A 19,779-nucleotide genomic window follows, 5' to 3' on the forward strand; every position below is an offset into this window, starting at 1 on the left:
TTGCCATATTTTTAAAAACATACTTGTTCCTTAAATTGTATGTTATTTTTTCCATTATTATACAACTATCCATCTCTGCTATCCACCTCACCAGGGTAACCGGAGAGTTTGACTTCCACATGATTGCAATACATTTTTTGGCCACTTCCAATGCAATTTTAACAAACAGAATTTGAAACTGTGTGAGATCTTTGGTTATATCTATAAAATTGCCTAATAAATAAAGTTCTGGATCCCCTGGGAAGGTCACCCTTGTAATTCTTGTTAGTACTTGAGAAATTTCTCAGCAAAAGGGTCTAACCTTCACACATGACCAGGTAGTGTGGAAAAAAAATGCTCCTCCTTCAATTTCACACCTAAACCACAATTCTGATATTTCTGGCTTAGATTTGTGCAACCTCTGTGGAGTAAGATATAGTTGACATAAAAAAATTATAATCAAATCAACCCATAGCTTGCATTAATAGTAGAATTTACACTATCCAAGCACCACTCAGATCAGGATATATATCAAAACAATTTAACTTAAGCAGATCAACAAGGCAGGGATGCCCACTATCACCCTTATTGTTCGCGTTAGTCATAGAACCACTAACAGAACTGATAAGAACAGAAAATAAAATAAAAGGGATAAAGATAAAAGACAAGGAATATAAAATCAGTTTATTTGCAGATGACGTTATAGTATACTTAACAGAACCAGAAATATCAATAAAAGAATTACATAAGAAATTGAAGGAATATGGAGAAGTGTCGGGATACAAGATTAACGCAAATAAAAGTGAAGCAATGCCAATGAATAATGCGGATTTCTCAAAATTTAAGAAAGAATCACCATTCAGATGGCAAATACAAGCAATGCGATACCTAGGTATACAAATAAATAAAAACCTTGGCCATCTATATAAACTCAGTTATTATCCACTAATGAAAAAATTACAGGACGACTTAGAGCATTGGAAAGACTTACCACTAACACTAATAGGAAGGATAAACTGTATTAAAATGAACATTTTCCCAAGGATACAATACCTATTTCAGGCATTGCCAATACACTTGACAGAGAAATTCTTCAAGGAGTTAAAGAAAATAATAAGGAAATTTTTATGGAAAGGGGGGAAACCGAGGATAGCACTAGATAAATTAACAGAATGGTATAAACAAGGAGGCTTACAACTGCCAAACTTTAAAAATTATTATAGAGCCGCACAATTAAGATACCTACCAGATTTTTATCAAACAAGGGAAAAGCCAGATTGGACTCGATTAGAACTAGATAAAATAGAGGAGAAGATACCTGAACATATATTAAATAAATGGGATGAAAAATTGGTACAACGTAGGAATTCTCCAGTATTACTTCATCTGCTCAATATTTGGAAGAAGATTCATGTAGAAAGGAATAAAACAAATTACCAACTACCAAAACTAATACTGACGCAAAATCAGCTAATCCCTTTTACAATAGATAACCTTTCCTTTAGAGAATAGGAGAAAAAAGGATCAAAAGAATAGGAAATTGCTTTTCGGGAAATAAATTATTATCCTTTGAACAAATGAAGGATAAATATAATATAACTCATGATACAGTGTTGGCATACTACCAACTGAAATCCTACTTGAAGGACAAATTGGGAAGCAGTCTGAGGTTACCAGAGGGAAATAATTTTGAATATGTGATTACAGACACAATCATAATCAAAAAATTTATAACAAACATGTATATTAAACTACAAGAAAAGGAGAATGAGGAAACAAATGGTAAAACTAAACAAAAATGGGAACAAGATCTAAACATAAAGATAAAGAAGGAAACATGGGAGAAGTTATGCTCAGGAACTATGAGAAATACAATAAATACGAGGTTAAGTATGATACAATATAACTGGATACACAGGCTATACATCACACCTCAAAAGTTAAATAAATTGGACCCAACAGTATCTGACAGATGTTTTTGCTGTAAAAAGGAAATGGGAACAACAATTCATGCAATCTGGACATGTGAGAAAGTGAAAAAATTTTGGGAAGATCTAAACCAGATATTAAATAAAATCACAAAAAGCAATATACCAAAAAACCCAGAGATCTTCCTCCTAAGTAACATAAAAAACAAAGAATTTGGACTTGATTTGGATGGTGCACAAAAAAGATTTGTTATGATAGCCCTAGCTGTAGCAAAAAAATGTATTATGTCAGCCTGGAAATTAGAAGATAATTTGAGAATACAACAATGGTATATAGAAATGAATAAATGTATTCCATTAGAAAAAATAACATATAATTTAAGAAATAATATTACAATATTTGAACAAATATGGGAGCCATACATGAAACATAATAGAGAAAACCTACCGGGGACATCTACCACCTAAAATGACAGAAGGAGAAGAGAATGAAAAGAACTGACTCAGTGGAATTTCTTGTTTATTTTTATTGAGTGACAACATTGTTTGACGGGTTTAATGTATCTTAGATTCTGAACTTTAAATGACTGGGAGGGGAGGTAGGGAGGGAGGGAAGGGAGGAGGGAAGGGGTAAGAAAATGACACTGTATATATTTGAAAAGGAAAATGTATGTATCTTGATCAATGTGGTTTATAGTGTGAAAAATAAAAAAAAATGTAAAAAAAAGAATAAGTGGAACAGAAAGGAACTCTGTGGTTACCTGAAAGAGAGAGGTTATCATCTGGAGAACCCTGATGGGGCAAGTTTCATCAGCAAGACATTGAGGTGACTAATGGTGGTACCTCATTTGTGCAAATCCTGGAACCACACGCCTCTCTCTGAAAACCTACAAGAACCTTCCTGAGTGGTAACCATTTACCTTTCGAGCACCAAAGCCTGGTGAACTTTATACATGTTAAATTCTGTGCACAGTATAAGAATTGCCTGCAATCAGTGAACTTGGAAGAATGAGAAGTGATATTGAACTGTGAACCAAAGAACTTTTCTTAAATTTACACACACATTACATACACATGCGCTTAGAATTAAAAGGGGGTTAAGTTGGGTTAGTTAAGTTAATAGTGATAAGTTAAAGTTTGATTCTGTTTTCATGTTTAAAGATAATTAAAACAACTTTTGTTTAAGTTAAAAAAAAAGCAGTCATTGCATGCCAGCGATACGCAACAAAGTATTAAACACGACTACTTTAATATACATACCATTGCTATGTCCCAAATAATACAGTCCCCTGAAATGAGGGAAAAAGTGCTATAATTTCAACAAAATCAAACCAAAGTGTATACAAATACCTCTGAATAAAAATTGGAATGTGGACTTTAATCAGATATGAAGTGTTTGATTACAAATTTAAAACTGTGGAGTACAGGGAAAGAAAATGTCTGTCCCACACATTATATATTTTCAGATGATTTACTCCGTGCCAGGATATTGTTCATCAATCCTGCCGGAAGAAGCTATTTCCCTTGCCCGGTAGTCCTGATTTTGGTGCTCCTGTACCTCCTACACAAATGTAGGCACCTTCCTGGATTGTGTAGGCCCATTGCTCAAGACAGAAGCAGTACCACTTAGAAATATTAAAGCTAAAACAGAGTCAAAAGCTCCCATAAAATTTTTCATTTTAGTCGGTTTGCCTAAAGAGATCAATCAGAGCAAGGAAGTAATTTCACGTTGGGGCAGTTTAAGCAGAGAGTGTATAAATTGGGAGCTAACCAAATCACACCATCAGCACATCACCCAGAAAGAATCTCAAGGGGCCTTGGAGAGGTTCCATTCAACCCTCAAAAACATAATGAGGACCTGTTGTTTTGAGAATGAGAAGGACTAGGATGAGGTTGTCCATTTTCTTTTGTTTGCATCGAGAGAGTCTGTACGAGAATCATTAGGCTTTAGCCCTTTTGAACTGGTGTTTGGACACCAAGTTAGAGGACCTTTAGTGTTATTGAAGGAACAATGGGTTAATGAGGATGTGCAGTAGAATTTGTTAATTATGTTTCAAAGTTTAAAGATGGTTTGCTGAAAGTCTATAAACTAGTTCAAGAGAATTTGAAAACAGCTCAAGGCAAAATGAAGGTCTGGTATGATTAAAAAAAAAAGGCAAGGGTGAACTTTTAAACTGGGGTATTAACTGTTAAACCTGTTCCCAACAAATTCCAATCCCCTTCGGTCTAAATATTCAGGAGATAGAGTAAAAGGTGTGTAACATCACAGACCAACAGCAATACAAATTCACCAAGAGTGTTATTGTTTTTCTTTTAAAGCAATATATTAATTAATATAACAACTTGGGAGGGTGTGTGTGTATGTGTGTTCTTAGAAGTCCATAGTTGAAAAGCAGACTTTTACACTGATGCCCAGTGGTAATCACAAAGGAGATGGGAAACTCACGATCCCTTGTCGAGTTTCTTACTGAGAGACCCTTTCGGAACAACTCCCCTTTTCCTTGCATAGGGGATATTATATAGTCTGAATAATGTGACCATGAAAAAATACACCCGACTAGTAGTAACTAGTGCAACACTGTGGGCCATATGCATATGTGAGTGTGTGAACAGTTTCCTGAAATGGTGGAAGACATCAGTAAGTAAAAGTCTCTTATGTTATTTGAATCTTGCATCTCCAAGTTATTTAAGAAGCCTCCCAAGTAACAACAGAGACATAACATGATGGCGGCGGTATAAGATAACAAGAATAGAGCCATAAAATTGATTGCAAGTCACTGAAATACAAAGGGGAAGAAGAGATAAAACATTACTGAACAAAATTGCTGGAGCAACAACAGTTCACCTAGTGATGGACAGGAAGGATGAAGACATTGTTGAATTGTTTAAAAAGTTTCAGCAGAAGTGTAATTTAGCATTCAAAAGCTATTTTAAAAAATGCAACAGCAAAGAAGGTCTGTTTTATAATTCTCTGGATGGGGGTGCAAGGCCACGACTTATTTAATAGCTTGGAGCTTACAGAGGAGGAGAAAAATGATCCAGAGCAGATATTTGTAAAGTTTGCTTCTCACCTTGAACCCAGGTCTAATAATAGAATTAAACACAATGAATTTCAAGGCTTAATGCAAGAGACTGATGAAAGTGTTGATGACTTCCTCACTATTCTAAAAATTGTTGCTGTAAAATGCAGATTTAAGGATATAGAGGAAAGATTAGTTGATCAACTAATATGGGGGAGTGCCCATCCTGAAGTGCAAGACTCTTCAAGGGAAGGATAGCTTGAAGCTGGCCAAAGCTATAGACACATCCAGAGCTGTCGAAGCCACAAGGGAGGACACAAATCTATGCAGATCCACCCATAGCAAAGAGAAGGAAGGGTTGGTGCTATGAAGAACACATTCAGAAAAGAGCAAACCCCCAAGACCTGCAGGAAGGACAACAGACAACACTACTTCAATGACCTAAACAAATGCCCTGCATATGGTTCTGAACGTAGAGCCTGTGGTAGCAGCAAACCACTGGGCGAGGACGTGCATCTGGTATGAAGAAAACAGAAATACCAGTGAAAAAAAAAGACAAGAAGATCAAAGGAAAATGAGACACATAAAAGGAAACAACAATGAGGACTCTGACACCCAGATACTGGACATAGAATCCATACAACTTCACGAGATGTCGGGTGAGATGAAGCGAGTTGCACACAAGGATCCAAATACAGAGGACAATCCAGAACAAGCCTATGATATTTAACCTCAAGGTGAACCTGGAAGGAGGAGTCACGTGATGGAGTAGTGGCCGGTAGAGTAATACCAGCCCTCTCCAGAGAAGAAGAAAAAAAAGTGAAAAAATACAAAGTCCAATAAATACAAAATATAAGAAATAAAAGATAAAGTTGTAAAGAAAGAAAATGGCACCCAAGAAGGAAAAAGTAAAAACAATGCGGAAAAATACAAGAAAATATACCGGAAAAGAAAGGAGAAGGCCTCACCTGCACGAAGAAGCAGGGAACCATGGTGGAGAAGAGTGCTCGATCTCCGAGGTTGGTGACCCCCCGCTGACCACTGGACTATAAAAATGGCTCTCTGAGCCAAACAAAAGTGTGCAAACTGAAGAGAAGGAGAACACCGAAGGGAGGGGGCTCAGCTGAGGAGCAGGCAACCACAGCGCGACCAGCTGAGGGATGCCCGACACCAGGGCTCTCAGCTGGAAGAGGAGGAAAGCGGCAGAAGGAGTGAAAGGAAAAAAAAGCAGCAGCAGGAAGTTCAAATGAGCAGCTCAGAAGAAGAGGACCAACAGCAAGAGGCCAAGCAAGAAGAGGCCTGACAAAGTGAGACAAGCAACTTATCAGGAAAGTTAGAAGAAGAGAAGAAGACACAAATACAGGTACAGACCAGAAGAAGAGGAAGAAGAAGACCAAGATCTGCACACAGAAATAGAAGGTAAAACAGATGGACTGAATATAGATAAAGCTTGTTTTCAAGAACAAATGAGAGCATAAAAAGAATGGTTGTCATTAGAATTTAGTGCAATTAAAAGAAAAATGAAAAGAACAGAAGATAAAATGCAAAGATTAGAGCTAGTCATGACAGAAATAGGGAAAAGAGTAGAAAATGTGGAAGAATGAGAAACAGCTGTAGAAATGGAAGTTAATGACTTAATAGGAAAATTGTAAGAAAGTGATAAAAAAAATTAGAGTCACAAGAGTTGTTAGCTCAGAAAATTGATTTGTTGGAAAATTATAGTAGGCGAAACCACATAAAAATAGTGGGCTTAAAGGAAGGTGAAGAAGGCACAGATATGAAGGAATTTATAAAAGAATGGATCCCAAAGGTCCTGGGAATGCCAGAAATACAGGAAGGAATGGAAATAGAAAGGGCACACAGAACACTAGCTCCGAAACCACAGACACATCAAAAACCAAGATCCGTTTTAGTAAAATTTTTAAGATATACAACAAGAGTAAATATACTGGAGAGGGCAAGGAATAAAATTAGAGAAGACAACAAACCATTGGAATACAAGGGTCAAAAATTTTTTTTTTTACCCAGACATAAGTTTTGAACTCTTAAAGAAGAGGAAGGAGTTTAATACAGCAAAATCGATCCTATGGAAAAAAGGTTATAAATTTATGTTAAGACATCCAGCTGTGCTTAAAATATTTATCCCTGGGGAACAAAACAGACTGTTCTTGGATCCGAAGGAAGCACAAGAATTTGCAGAAAGCTTGCAGGACAGAAAGAGAGATGATGAGATGTAACAAGAATGAAGAACGGCGATAAAACATATATTAAGATGTAAAAATAATGTACAAGTAAAGAACTGAAGAAGGGAAAGAAAAGGGAAGAAAATAAGGAGAAAAAGGGAGAAATTTGTTATATGTATTAAAAAAGTGTTTTCTGGGTGGGGGTTGGAGGGAGAGAATAACCATAACTGCAAAATCAGTTGACGTTTGCGAGTAGGTTCGCAATCCAAATGAAAAGGGGAGTTGTGGTTGCCCGGCAAGGGATAAGGGGCAACTCGGGGGGTGGGGGGGGAGGGGAATATTTGGGGTTAAGGGAATATTGGATGTGGGAGTTGTTAGAGTATTTTATGTTTTAAATGTGTTGTAATACATCGAGTTTAAAAAAGGGAAAACTGAGAGATTAAAATGGGGAAAAGGGGGATGGTGGTGGTGAGGAAGCGGAAATGAGGTGTAAACAGGACATGAGATGGCCATGTTGAATTATAGGACTATAAACATAACCAAATTAAAAGGAAGAGGCTATTCAATTTACTGAAAAAAGAAAAAATAGACATAGCATTTGTGCAGGAAACACATCTAACTGAAGTGGAACATAATAAATGAAAGAGAGACTGGGTAGGGCACGTAGGGCAGCATCATATAATTCAAAAGCGAGAGATTTAGCTATATTAATTAATAAAAATGTAACATTCAAAATAGAGGAAATAATAGATCCAGCAGGGAGGTATGTAATGATAAAGTGTTAGATATATTCAGAATTTTGGAATTTGCTCAATATATATGCACCCAATGAAGAGGATCAAACGTTTATGCAAGATATTTTTTTGAAGATTGTAGATACACAAGGAAATATATTGATAGGAGGGGATTTTAACCTTAATTCCGATCCAATGTTGGATAAAACTGGACAAAAGACAAGCAAAAAGAATAAAGTGGCTAAATTTATGGTTAAATCAATGCAGGAAATGAAACTTGTGGATATATGGAGGAGACAGCACCCAAGGGAGAAGGAATATTCATATTACTCAAGAAGGCATAAAACATACTCAAGGATTGATATGTTTTTGTTGTCGGCCCATATTCAAGGGAGAGTTAGGAAAACTGAATATAAAGCTAGATTGCTATCTGAACATTCACCCCTGCTACTAGCAATAGAACTGGAGGACATCCCACCAAGAACATATAGATGGAGGTTAAACTCCATGCTACTTCAAAGGCAGGAATTCAGAAAGTTTATTGAACGCCAAATTAAAATGTACTTTGAAATAAATTTGGAATCAGTGAAAGACAGATTTATATTATGGGATGAAATGAAAGCTTTCATTAGAGGGCAGATAAAAAGTTATGTAACCAAGATGAAAAAGGACTACAATCGGGAAATAGAACAGTTGGAAAGGGAGATAATAAGTACAGAAAAGGAACAAGCAAGAAGGGATGATAAAACAAAAATTGAATTGGCGGACAAAAAAGTAAAATACGAAACATTACAAACGTATAAGGTGGAGAAGAACATAATGAAAATAAAGCAAAAGTATTATGAACTAGGAGAAAAAACACACAAAATATTAGCCTGGAAACTTAGAACAAGCTAAAAGAACTGTATTGGCATCAAGGAAACAGGACAAACAAATTACATATAATCCAATAGAGATTAATGAGAAATTGAAGGAATTTTATGAACAATTATACCAAACTCAGAATGAGGGGAAAGATGATAAAATAGAAGAATTTTTAGCTAAAATTGAACTGCTGAAATTGCAAGGAGGAACAAAACAAACTGATAAAACCATTTGAAATAGAGAAAGTATAGGATATATTAAAAAAGCTGCCGAACAATAAAACGCCTGGAGAGGATGAATTCCCAATAGAATTCTACAAAACATTTAAAGAGTTATTAATTCCTCCTCTCCTGGAAGTAATGAACCAGATAGAGGAAACACAAAACTTGCCAGATTCATGTAAGACAGCAATAATTACAGTAATACCAAAGACGCGGAAGGATCCACTAACACCAGCATCATATAGACCAATATCTCTACTTAATTCAATTATAAGATTATAGCAAAATTATTAGCAAACAGATTAGCTGACTGTGTACCAAAAATAGTAAAACAAGATCAAACTGGATTTATTAAGAAAAGATGAACAGCGAATAATGTCTGTAAATTTATTAATCTAATTCATGCAGTTCAAGGAAATAAGAAGTCAACAGAAGACACAGAAAAAGTCTTTGATAGAGCAGAATGGAATTATTTATTCAAAGTATTACAGAGGTTCAATCTACCAGAAAAATATATTAATTGGATTAAAGCATTCTGTCATGGACCATTGGCGAAGGTAACAGTAAATGGATATCTATCGAACCAATTTAAATTAAGTAGGTAAACTAGGCAGGGATGTTCATTATCTCCCTCACTGTTTGCTTTAGCAATAGAACCATTGGCAGAACTGATAAGAACAGAAAATAAAATAAAAGGGATAAAAATAGAGGAGGAGTATAAAATCAGTTTATTTGCAGATGACATCATAGTATACTTAACAGAACCAGAAATATCAATAAAAGAACTAAATAAGAAATTGAAGTAGTATGGAGAAATATCGGGGTACAAGATCAACGCAAATAAAAGTGAAATGATATCAATGAGTAATGTGGATTATACAGAATTTAAAAAAAGAATCACCATTTAAATGGCAAACACAAGCAATCCAATACCTAGGTATTAGATTAAATAATAACTTAAGCCACCTGTACAAATTAAATTATCAGCCACCAATAAAGAAATTGCAGGAAGACTTAGAACATTGAAAAGAATTACCGCTAATGTTGATAGGGAGGGTAAATTGCATTAAAATGAATGTCTTCCCAAGGATAGAATACCTATTTCAATCATTACCAATTCCCTTAACAGAGAAATTCTTTAATGAACTAAAAAGAATAATAAGGAAATTCTTGTGGAAAGGGGCGGTGGGGGGGGGGGGGGTGGAAACCGAGGATAGTTAGATAAATTAACAGAGAGGTACAACCAAGGTGGTTTGCAGTTACCAAACTTTAAAAATTATCATAGAACAGCACAATTAAGGTATTTATCAGATTTTTACCAGACAAGGGAAAAACCAGACTGGACTAAGATAGAACTAGATAAAATAGGGGAGAACATATACTTTATAAGTGGGATGAAAAGCTGGTACAATATAAAAGCTCACCAGTACTGCATCATTTACTCAATATATGGAAGAAGATTCACTTTGAAAGGAAAAAAAATGAATGACCAAATACCAAAATTACTGTTGACACAAAATCCGCTAATCCTTTTGGCAATAGATAGCCTTTCCTTTAGAGAATGGGAGAGAAAAGGAATTAAAAGAATAGAAAATTGTTTTTTGGGAAATAATTTATTAACATTTGAACAGTTGTACAAATATGGAATAACTCATGGTACAATGTTTGCATATTATTTAAAGGATAAATTGGGAAATAGACTGAGATTACCAGAAGGAAGCAGCTTTGAATATGTGATTACAGACACAATGATAATTAAAAGATTTATAACGAACATGTACATGAAGCTGCAAGATAAGGAAAAGGATGACATAAGCTATAAACCCAAACAAAAGTGGGAAAAGGATTTAAACATAAAAATAAAAAATGAAACATGGGAAAAGTTATGTTCTGGAACTATGAAGAATATAATAAACACAAGGTTATGCATGATACAGTATAATTGGTTACACAGGTTATATATCACACCCCCAAAAGTTAAAAAAATGGGATCCAACAATATCAGATAGATGTTTTCGCTGTAAGAAGGAAATGGGAACAACAGTATATGCAATTTGGGCATGTGAGAAAGTGAAAATGTTTTGGAAAGATCTAAATCAGATATTAAATAAAATCACAAAAAAAAATACCAAAAAATCCAAAGATCTTTCTTCTAAGTAATAAGGAATTAGGAATTAGGCCTCAAATTGGATAAAGATTTATTATGACAGCCTTAGTGGTCGCAAAAAAATGTATAATGTCAACTTGGAAAATGGAAGAGAGCCTGAGAATACAGCAATGGTACATGGAAATGAATAAATGTATTCCATTTGAAAAAATAATATATAATTTAAAAAATAAAGTCACATTATTTGAACAAACTTGGGAACCATACATGGAACATAACAGAGTGGGCTTGCCTCGAACCTCCACCCCCTAACATGATAAGACGACAAAACTAATTGATCCAGTGTGTAAATGTAGATCGCACATTTTTCTTATTTATTTTTCATTGTGTGATGACATTGTTTAATGGTTTTATTGCATTGTATATGTTGAATGTTTATTGGTTTTGGAGGGGGAGAGGGAAGGTAGGGGGGATAAAAGGGAGAAAATGCCACTGTGTATATTTAATAAGAAACGGTTGTATATATTTTGGTTGATATGGTTCATAATATGAAAAATAAAAAATTATTTTAAAAAAGCGATACTGGATCTCAAAGCAACGTTCTTCCACTCAGACTCTACCACCAGATATTCCCAGAGAACATAATAAAAAGGTATCCAAAAAAATGGTGCATTGGAAACAGCAAGTGTCACATTAATGGTCTATGGTGGACCCATGATCAAGCACCTCGGGAGAGCTAATATCAATGGCTGCCATAAGGGAAAGAACATCCTCTGTTCATTCTATGTGGTAGATGCAAATAGACCAGCAATTCTAGGTCTGGATAGCTGCCAGGATTTGCAGTTGATCTCTGTCAATTATGAGATCCAGATGAAGAAGATATCCAAAAGCATCAACAGAAACATACAACAAAAAGAGGAAATGATTTCCACAGAACTACCGCCAGGCCATGGCACATAGTGGAAGCTGACTTGTTCATAGAGGATCAAGAGTGGTATTTAATAGTAGCCTGTTTCTACTCTAAGTTTCCATTTGTTAAAGGGTGAAAGACCTGAGAGCGTCAACTATCACCTCAGAAATGAGAGCACTCCTTGCAGAACAAGGAATACCCGAAGAAGTAATATGTGACATATGTTCACATCACAAGGATTCAGAAACCTGACAGCAGAGTATGAGTTTGTTATCACAACATCATTCCCATACTAGCCCAAGGTCATGGGTTCATAGGTGCAAACTGTGAAACTCATTCCTAGCTCTTCTATCATTATGAGGAATACCTTTAAGGGCTGACATGAAGTCCCTGGCAGAATTTCGAAATGACAGGAGATATAAAACAACTCTGCCAAGCAAAATAAACCCTCCAGAAGACCAGGAGGAAACTAGAAGACTGACTGACACGCAAGAAAAATAACGCCAGCACTATAACAAACATGCTCAAACATTGCCAGAACTCTTCAGAGGGCACCGTGTGCATATTCAAGAGCCAATGTTGAAAACATGGACCCCAGCAAAGGTCATCAGAGAAGCTGATACACCAAGATCATACATTGTCAAGAAAGACTCTGGCAATCACCTGAGGAGAAACAGAACTCACATCCTGCCGACACAAAATGTGAAACAGAATGCTTTAATACCTGAAAAGCCTGAAACACCAATATCAAGTGAGGTATCAAGTGAAGAGACCATAATCACTAATGCTGAAACATCAACACAGGAGTTGTCAGGTGAAGCACAACAAGCTACATCACCAACACGTGTACCAGCAACACAGAGCCCAATGGTCACAGCGAAATCCATAAGATGGTGAAGGAACATACTTCCAGCAATGCGATATCGAGAACTATAAAAAAGTTATGTAAATAAACCAGTGTACAAGTTCAATTACTTAAGTTGCACTGGAAAGAAAGTGATAAAGATCATTATTTTTTTTAAATCTTGAGAAGGAGGGATATAATAGTCAGGATAATGTGAACTATTTTGTGACCGTGTAAGAATACACCCTTCTCACTGTAGTAACTAGTGCACTACCGTGGGCCGTATGTATATGTGAGTGTGTGAACAGTTTCTTGAGATGGTGGAAGGCATCAATAAGCAAATGTCTCTTCTGTTATTTGAATCTTGTATCTCTAAGTTATTTAAGAAGCCTCCCAAGTAACATTAGAGATGTAACAGGGGAAAGAAAATGAGTGACTTCCATAATGCTTCCAAAAACCAAGTCAAGGGTCAGTCAAAAAGACCATTACTTTGGTCACGATCTGATGCAGCAATTCTGCTTTCAAAGCCTAGATATGGGTCAAACAAAGTGACCCTCCCTTTAGTCAAGGTGATTCAATAATTCCCCTGACAGGGAGAATCAGCTGAATTGTTCATTTCACACAAAGTCACTCCATCTCTGAGTTCATCAGATGGCTGGTGGTCACTAATCCAAAATCCTTTAAATGTTCCACTCACATGACTCTCTGTAAGTGTCCCACCTGTTTTCCTGGATAAACAAACATTGTCTTTCTCTTCTTTCAGAGTACTAACTCTGTTTATAGTTTGTATTTAATGGTGCCATCCAGTCTCACAACTGAGAGTGATTACAACCTGTATTAACCCTTAAAGTGACACTCACACTAAATGAAACAAGCTCATAATACTCCCCCAAAGAAATTTTTTAGCTGTAAGAGCAAATTTTTAACTGCACCCTACAAATGTTCAAAATAATAGTCACAATTGTTACATGACATAATACAGACAAATATAACATTTTTCAGCAATGAATACAAATACTAAATTTCAATTTTCCAAGAAACATTGCAAACTTAACATCTTGAAAGGCAATCAGCAATTACATTATCCTTGCCTTTAATATAGGTTATCATTAAATTATATTCCTGTAGAATTAAACTCCAGTTTAACAATTGTCTGTTTTTGTTTTTCATTTCACTCAAGAATACAGAGATTATGGTCAGTATACACAACAACTGGTCCCTGAGCTGTGCAGAGGTAAATATCGAAATTCTGCAAAACCAGTACAAGGGACAAAAATTCTTTCTCTATGGTAGAATAATTCTTTTAATGTTCATTGATTTTCTTGGATATGTAAGCCACTGGATGGTCAATATCATCACCACTATTCTTTTGGACAGCACTGTCTGCACTGGCAAGCTTTTTAGCAATAGCTCGAGTCACTCTGCATGCTGGAGATATATCAGAATCTGCCATTGTCTCAGTGACTGACTTAGCTGTCAACTACACCACAGGAACAACTTTTCCCTCTGTGAGGTAATTTCATAATAACAACGAAACTCCCTCCATTGGTAAACTTAATTGAATCCATATTGTAACAGGTCCATCACTAATTTTGATTTCAACATTATCGTGTGCAGAAGTATCAACTCCAGATCACTCCCAGACCTCTAATCAAATTTATTTCACCCATGACAATCTCATCACAAAACTCCAAAACACTGTCCAACACAAGTGACTGGGCAGCCCTAGTATCTCAAAGGATTTTCACTGTCACTTGTAGTGACCATTCCTTTACTGAAACCAAGTCCTTTGACACAAAATATTTGAATTCACCACTAATGTTATCACCAGGTCTGGAACCTTTTTGATTTCTATGTGTTTCATCTCTTTGAATACTGGCACTGCCTCTTGTTCTTTATTTTTTTCTCAGCATGGAACAATTTGCTATCAAGTGACCAGGTTTCTTACAATAGTGGCAAATGGGACCCGAGGTTTTTCTTTTTCTTGCTTCCCTTCCTAATTTACTTTTGGATCTTCTGTAACATCTTTCTGAAATTCCTTTTCTAACTCATCAATCTGTTTCTCTAATTCAAGACTCTGATTTAATCAATTCTTTTTTTATTTTAGAAGTATAACTATTTATTTGTCCTCTCAAATAGGCTTTCATAGCATCCCATAATGCAAACTTACTTTGAACAGAATTAGAATTTTCTTTAAAAAAAAATTAATTTGCTTTTTCAAAAAATCAATAAATTCCATATTTTTAACAACATTGTATTAAATCTCCAATGATAAGCTATTTGAGTTTTCTCAGAAGTTTCATTTGTAAAATAAACAGAGAATGATTTGAAATCACCTTACTTTTATATTCCGCTTGCTGTATTTTCCCTTGTAAATGTGCCAATACTAAAAAAAGTCAATCCTTGAAAACGATTCATGTCTAGATGAAAAATCTTTCTCTGTTGGATTAAGATGTCTCCAAATATCTACTAAATTAAGATCTTTCATCAACGCTTGGACCTGAATTGCCATCTTAGATTTTTTAACTGTCTTTGGAGATTAATCTAATAAAGGTTCCAAAACACAATTGAAATCACCACCAACTAAAATATTATCATTAGCCTGACCCAAACATAAAAATGCATCTGAAATAAATATTTCATCATCTGCATTTGGGGCATAAATATTAAGTCCAAAATTCACTAAAAATCTTACATTTCAATTTAAGAATACATCCTGCCTTTTCCTCCATTGATAGTAATTCAAAAGATAAATTTTTATGCATCAAAATTGCTACACCTTTAGCTCTACAATTAAATGAAGAAGAATATACATGGCCAACCCAGTCCCTTTTTAATTTCATGCTTTCTTTCACATTCAAATGTGTTTCTTGTAAAAAGGCAATATCAATTTTCATTTTCTTAATATATGCCAAGACTTGCTTACGCTTAATTGGACTATTTAATCCTCGAACATTAAAAGTATCAAACCTCAATGTTGACATACCTACTATTATTACTAAATACCAATAACATTGGCCCTCCAATAGAAAAAAAATCACAAATTAAAAACTAAATAAAATGAAAGTAAAATTAAAAAAAAAGAAAATCCTCCCCTCCCAAAAAACTACCAAAAGGTAGTAATCCCCTAAACAAAAATTGGGTGTGGGTCCCTCACCAGTGGCTGATGACTAGTAAAGAACTTAGTGCAAATCTCTCCCTCCCCAGCCAAACAGTCAATAACATCAAAATATCATAACAAAACAAAAAATAAAATAAGAAAATTCTTCTTTTCATCCAGAAGTTTCCAATCTCAAAGATCCCATTTCAGAAGGAGGTAGACTCTTTCCATTTCCGTTTTTCCCATTTCTGCCATTTCTTCCGTTTCCAGAACAACCAGATTTTTCTTTAGGAGATAATGGTGGACTACATCTTTGTCCTCTTATATCTGGCAACGAATCAGCAAAAATCATTGCTTCACAATCAGTTTCAAAAAACCGAAATTGATAGTCTTCATAGAACACCTTCAACACTGCAGGGTAACGGAAAGTAGACTTATAACCTTTACACCACAAAACTTCTTTAACTGGATTGAATCGACATTGACGTTGAATGACCTCTTGACTCAAATCAGGATAAAAAAAACTCTGCTATTCTGAATCAATAATGGGGTTTGTCGTTGTCTCGCATTTTGTACTGCAAGTCGAAGTATTGCTTCTCTGTCCAAATAACTCAAACATCATATTATTACCGGTCTCGGTGGTTGACCAGCTGTGGGTGTTCTTCTTAAAGCTCTATGGGCTCTTTCCAGTACCAATCCCCCAGAGGAAAATTCTTGTCCTAATATTTGCAGAATCCAGTCTTTAAAGAAATGAAGAGGATCTTGTCCTTCTATATCTTCTGGCAAACCAACAATTTTCACATTATTCCTTCTGGTTTGATTCTCCAAGTAATCTATTTTTCTTTCTAGCTCCTTCTCACATTCTCCTAGTTCTATTATTGATTTTTCCACCTTCAACACTTTTTCTGTGTTAGAAGTCACTTGTGGTTTACAGTCCAAAGAAGCAGTCTGAATTTTTAAAAAATCTTCACAAGATGCATCCACATGTGTCTTCACCATATTTAATTCTGAACTTATACCAGGATTCATTTGAAACATTTCATTCGTTTGAGATGTCAACAAATCCATTCCAGGTTTTATAACAGCTTGAACAATAGCATTCAATTGCATACACTGTGAATTGGTGAAACTCAGCTTTGCTCTCTCTGACATAGTGGCAGAACAAGGTAACTGCAGCTCCTGCTGCAACTCAACAGAAGGCATTTTAAAAGTTTTATTGCGGGTTTGGACTCCCAGCGACAGCACCCCGACTTCCTCAGGGGGTCTCCGCTGGTCTCCCCCCCATATCTCATTGTTTTCTCAATTCATGAATAAAAACGATTTCTTCAGATTGAAATGCTACCTGATGCATTTCCAACAATGGAATAGTCTTCCTGCGTGCTCCCTCCATTGAAATCGAAAGGCTTTCCAAATTGAGATCCACTTCTTGGGAACATGCATCTTCTTCCGGAGAATGGGTAATTCCAGTGCCATCCTTCACTTGGTGACCAATAGACATTTTTTTTTCCAGCTCCACAGGCAATCTTTGGGGTTTAGACAATGAAGAGATTGAGCCTGGGACTGTATCAAGTCGTCTAGGCCCCAAATCTTCAGCACTTCGAAAATGCAACTTCTTCTGCACTTGAGGTTTAGTCTTTTTACCATTAGTGGCCATAATAATTCCTTAATACTTTAAACTAAAATTTTAAAATGTTAAACTTGAAAACAAAGAGTTAAAAAACAGGTACTTAAAAGTCTGGCCAGAGAGGTCGAGATTACACATCTAGACTCTACACCATCTTGCCACGCCCCCCCCTCCCAATTTAATTTCTAACTTACTTGGATAGTCCATATTACCCTTTTGGAAGGTTCTACTTGGTACAAATTTAACCTTATGGGTCTAAGCATATTCATCCACTAATTTAGCAGATTCCTGCCAAATTTCCACTCCCTTTTCATCCAAAAATGCTTTAATGCCATTAGGAACACACCTTTTAATTCCCTGAACTAACACCACCCAGCTCCCTCAGTCTGTTATAATAATTTTTTATGTGCTCCAATAGTCAAAGCACACAGTTTTGCCATATGCAAAATCCATATTTAAAACTGGTTCACTGCTTTTCTCAAATTCCTGAATTTTTCCATACAAGGTTCTGGAACCAATTCATAAGCCTTAAGCATGGCTTACTTCAAATCTCATAATCAGCAGCTGGTTCAGTTGTAAGGACAGTACAAGCCTGTTGGGCTTTCCCTTTAATCATACTCTGTAACATGAGTTACAGTTTTGCCCACTTTAAACTCTCAGTAACTTTCTCAAAATGCTGGAAGTATTTATCAATCTCAGCCTCATGAAATGGAGGAACTAACTTAATCTCTCTCCTGGTCACAAACCCCTCACTAGGGCCAGAAAGTGGTACTCCATCTCTCCTCTTCTCTCTCTCAAAGTTACGCTGTTTCTCCACTTCCTCCACCGCAAATTATCTTTGCTTCTCTGCTTTATCAAGTCTGCATTTTTCTATTTTAACTCAAATACACATAGCTCAAACTGCCTTTTCTTCTCAGTTTCCTCTGCTTCAATCTGCCTTTTCTTTTCTGCTTCCTTCGCCTCATATTTACATTTTTCTAATTCAATTTTTTCCAAACTAACTGCTGCTCAAGAGATTTACACTCAGGAAATTTTTCTAACTTCCCCTCTCTAAACTTCCCCACTTTGTCCTATAATTCTCCAGGTCTCTGCCTTTTTCATTGATGGCTTTATCGTACCAAGTCCCAACCTTTGGGCAATATCCACCAACTCGTCCTTTTTCATCCTCTTACAATGCATTGCTGCAGTTTTTCCACACATACAAGCCTTTTAATTGGCTTTCAAAAAGGGATTTAACCAAATTGAAAATCAATAAGCTCCAATTATGTACAGATCCCAAATGAATCGCCAATTTGTTACGTCTCAGACAGCAGCAATAGAAATTCTGTTATTTTTCTTTTAAAACAATATATCTATTAATAACTACTACTAATATAACTCAGCTAAATTTAACTATGCATGTGGGTGCGTCCCAAAACATTACATCTTAGGCATAATTCTGGAGAGTCATTTCAAATTTCAGTCTTATAAGTCCATAATTAAAAAGCAGACTTTTAAACTGATGCCCAGGAGTTATCATGAAGGAGGTGGGAGAGACTGAGTGACCGAACTGCTGAAAACTCACGAATCCTCGTTGAGTTTCTTGCTGAAAAATCCTTTCAGACTAACAGTTGTCACAACTCCCCTTTTCCTTGCACAGGGGAAATGAAACAAGTAATTTCCACAATGCTTTGAAAACCCAGGCAAGGATCACCTTGGTCACGATCTGATGCAGCAATTCTTCTGCTTTCAAAACCCAAATACGGGTCAAGCAAAGTGACCTTTCCTTTGGTTATGGTGGTTCAATAATTTCCCCGAGAGGGAGAATCAGCCAAATTCTCCATTTCACACAAAGTCACTCCACCTCTGTGTTCATCAGACGGATGGTAGTCACGAATCCAAAATCCTCTTTCTCTTTCTGTCAGCATGGGCGTAAAGGTAACAACATTCTTCCACAAGGGAAGAATAGAAATTATAAGATGGAAGGCCCTATACTCATCAACCCATCACAAGCCAATACAGTGAAACGAGCAATGCTACCATAACCAAGAAGTAATTGCATCAAGAGTACAACCGGACAAGATTGTTGGTTTGCCCAGTGCTTGAAAACAAGCAATTCTTGATTCAGGATCTTGCTGAGGCCAACTGATGAGTTTTGAATTGTATCCTTCAATAGATGGTTCTATGCCTTTGCTGGACAATCATAGGAAGGAAGTGGCAACCAAAATGGTAATTAGATACATTTTATATCTGAGAGCAGTAATGTCGCAGTTACAAGACTGTCAT

Source organism: Narcine bancroftii, chromosome 10 (assembly GCF_036971445.1).
Source record: "Narcine bancroftii isolate sNarBan1 chromosome 10, sNarBan1.hap1, whole genome shotgun sequence".
Taxonomy (NCBI): Eukaryota; Metazoa; Chordata; class Chondrichthyes; order Torpediniformes; family Narcinidae; genus Narcine; species Narcine bancroftii.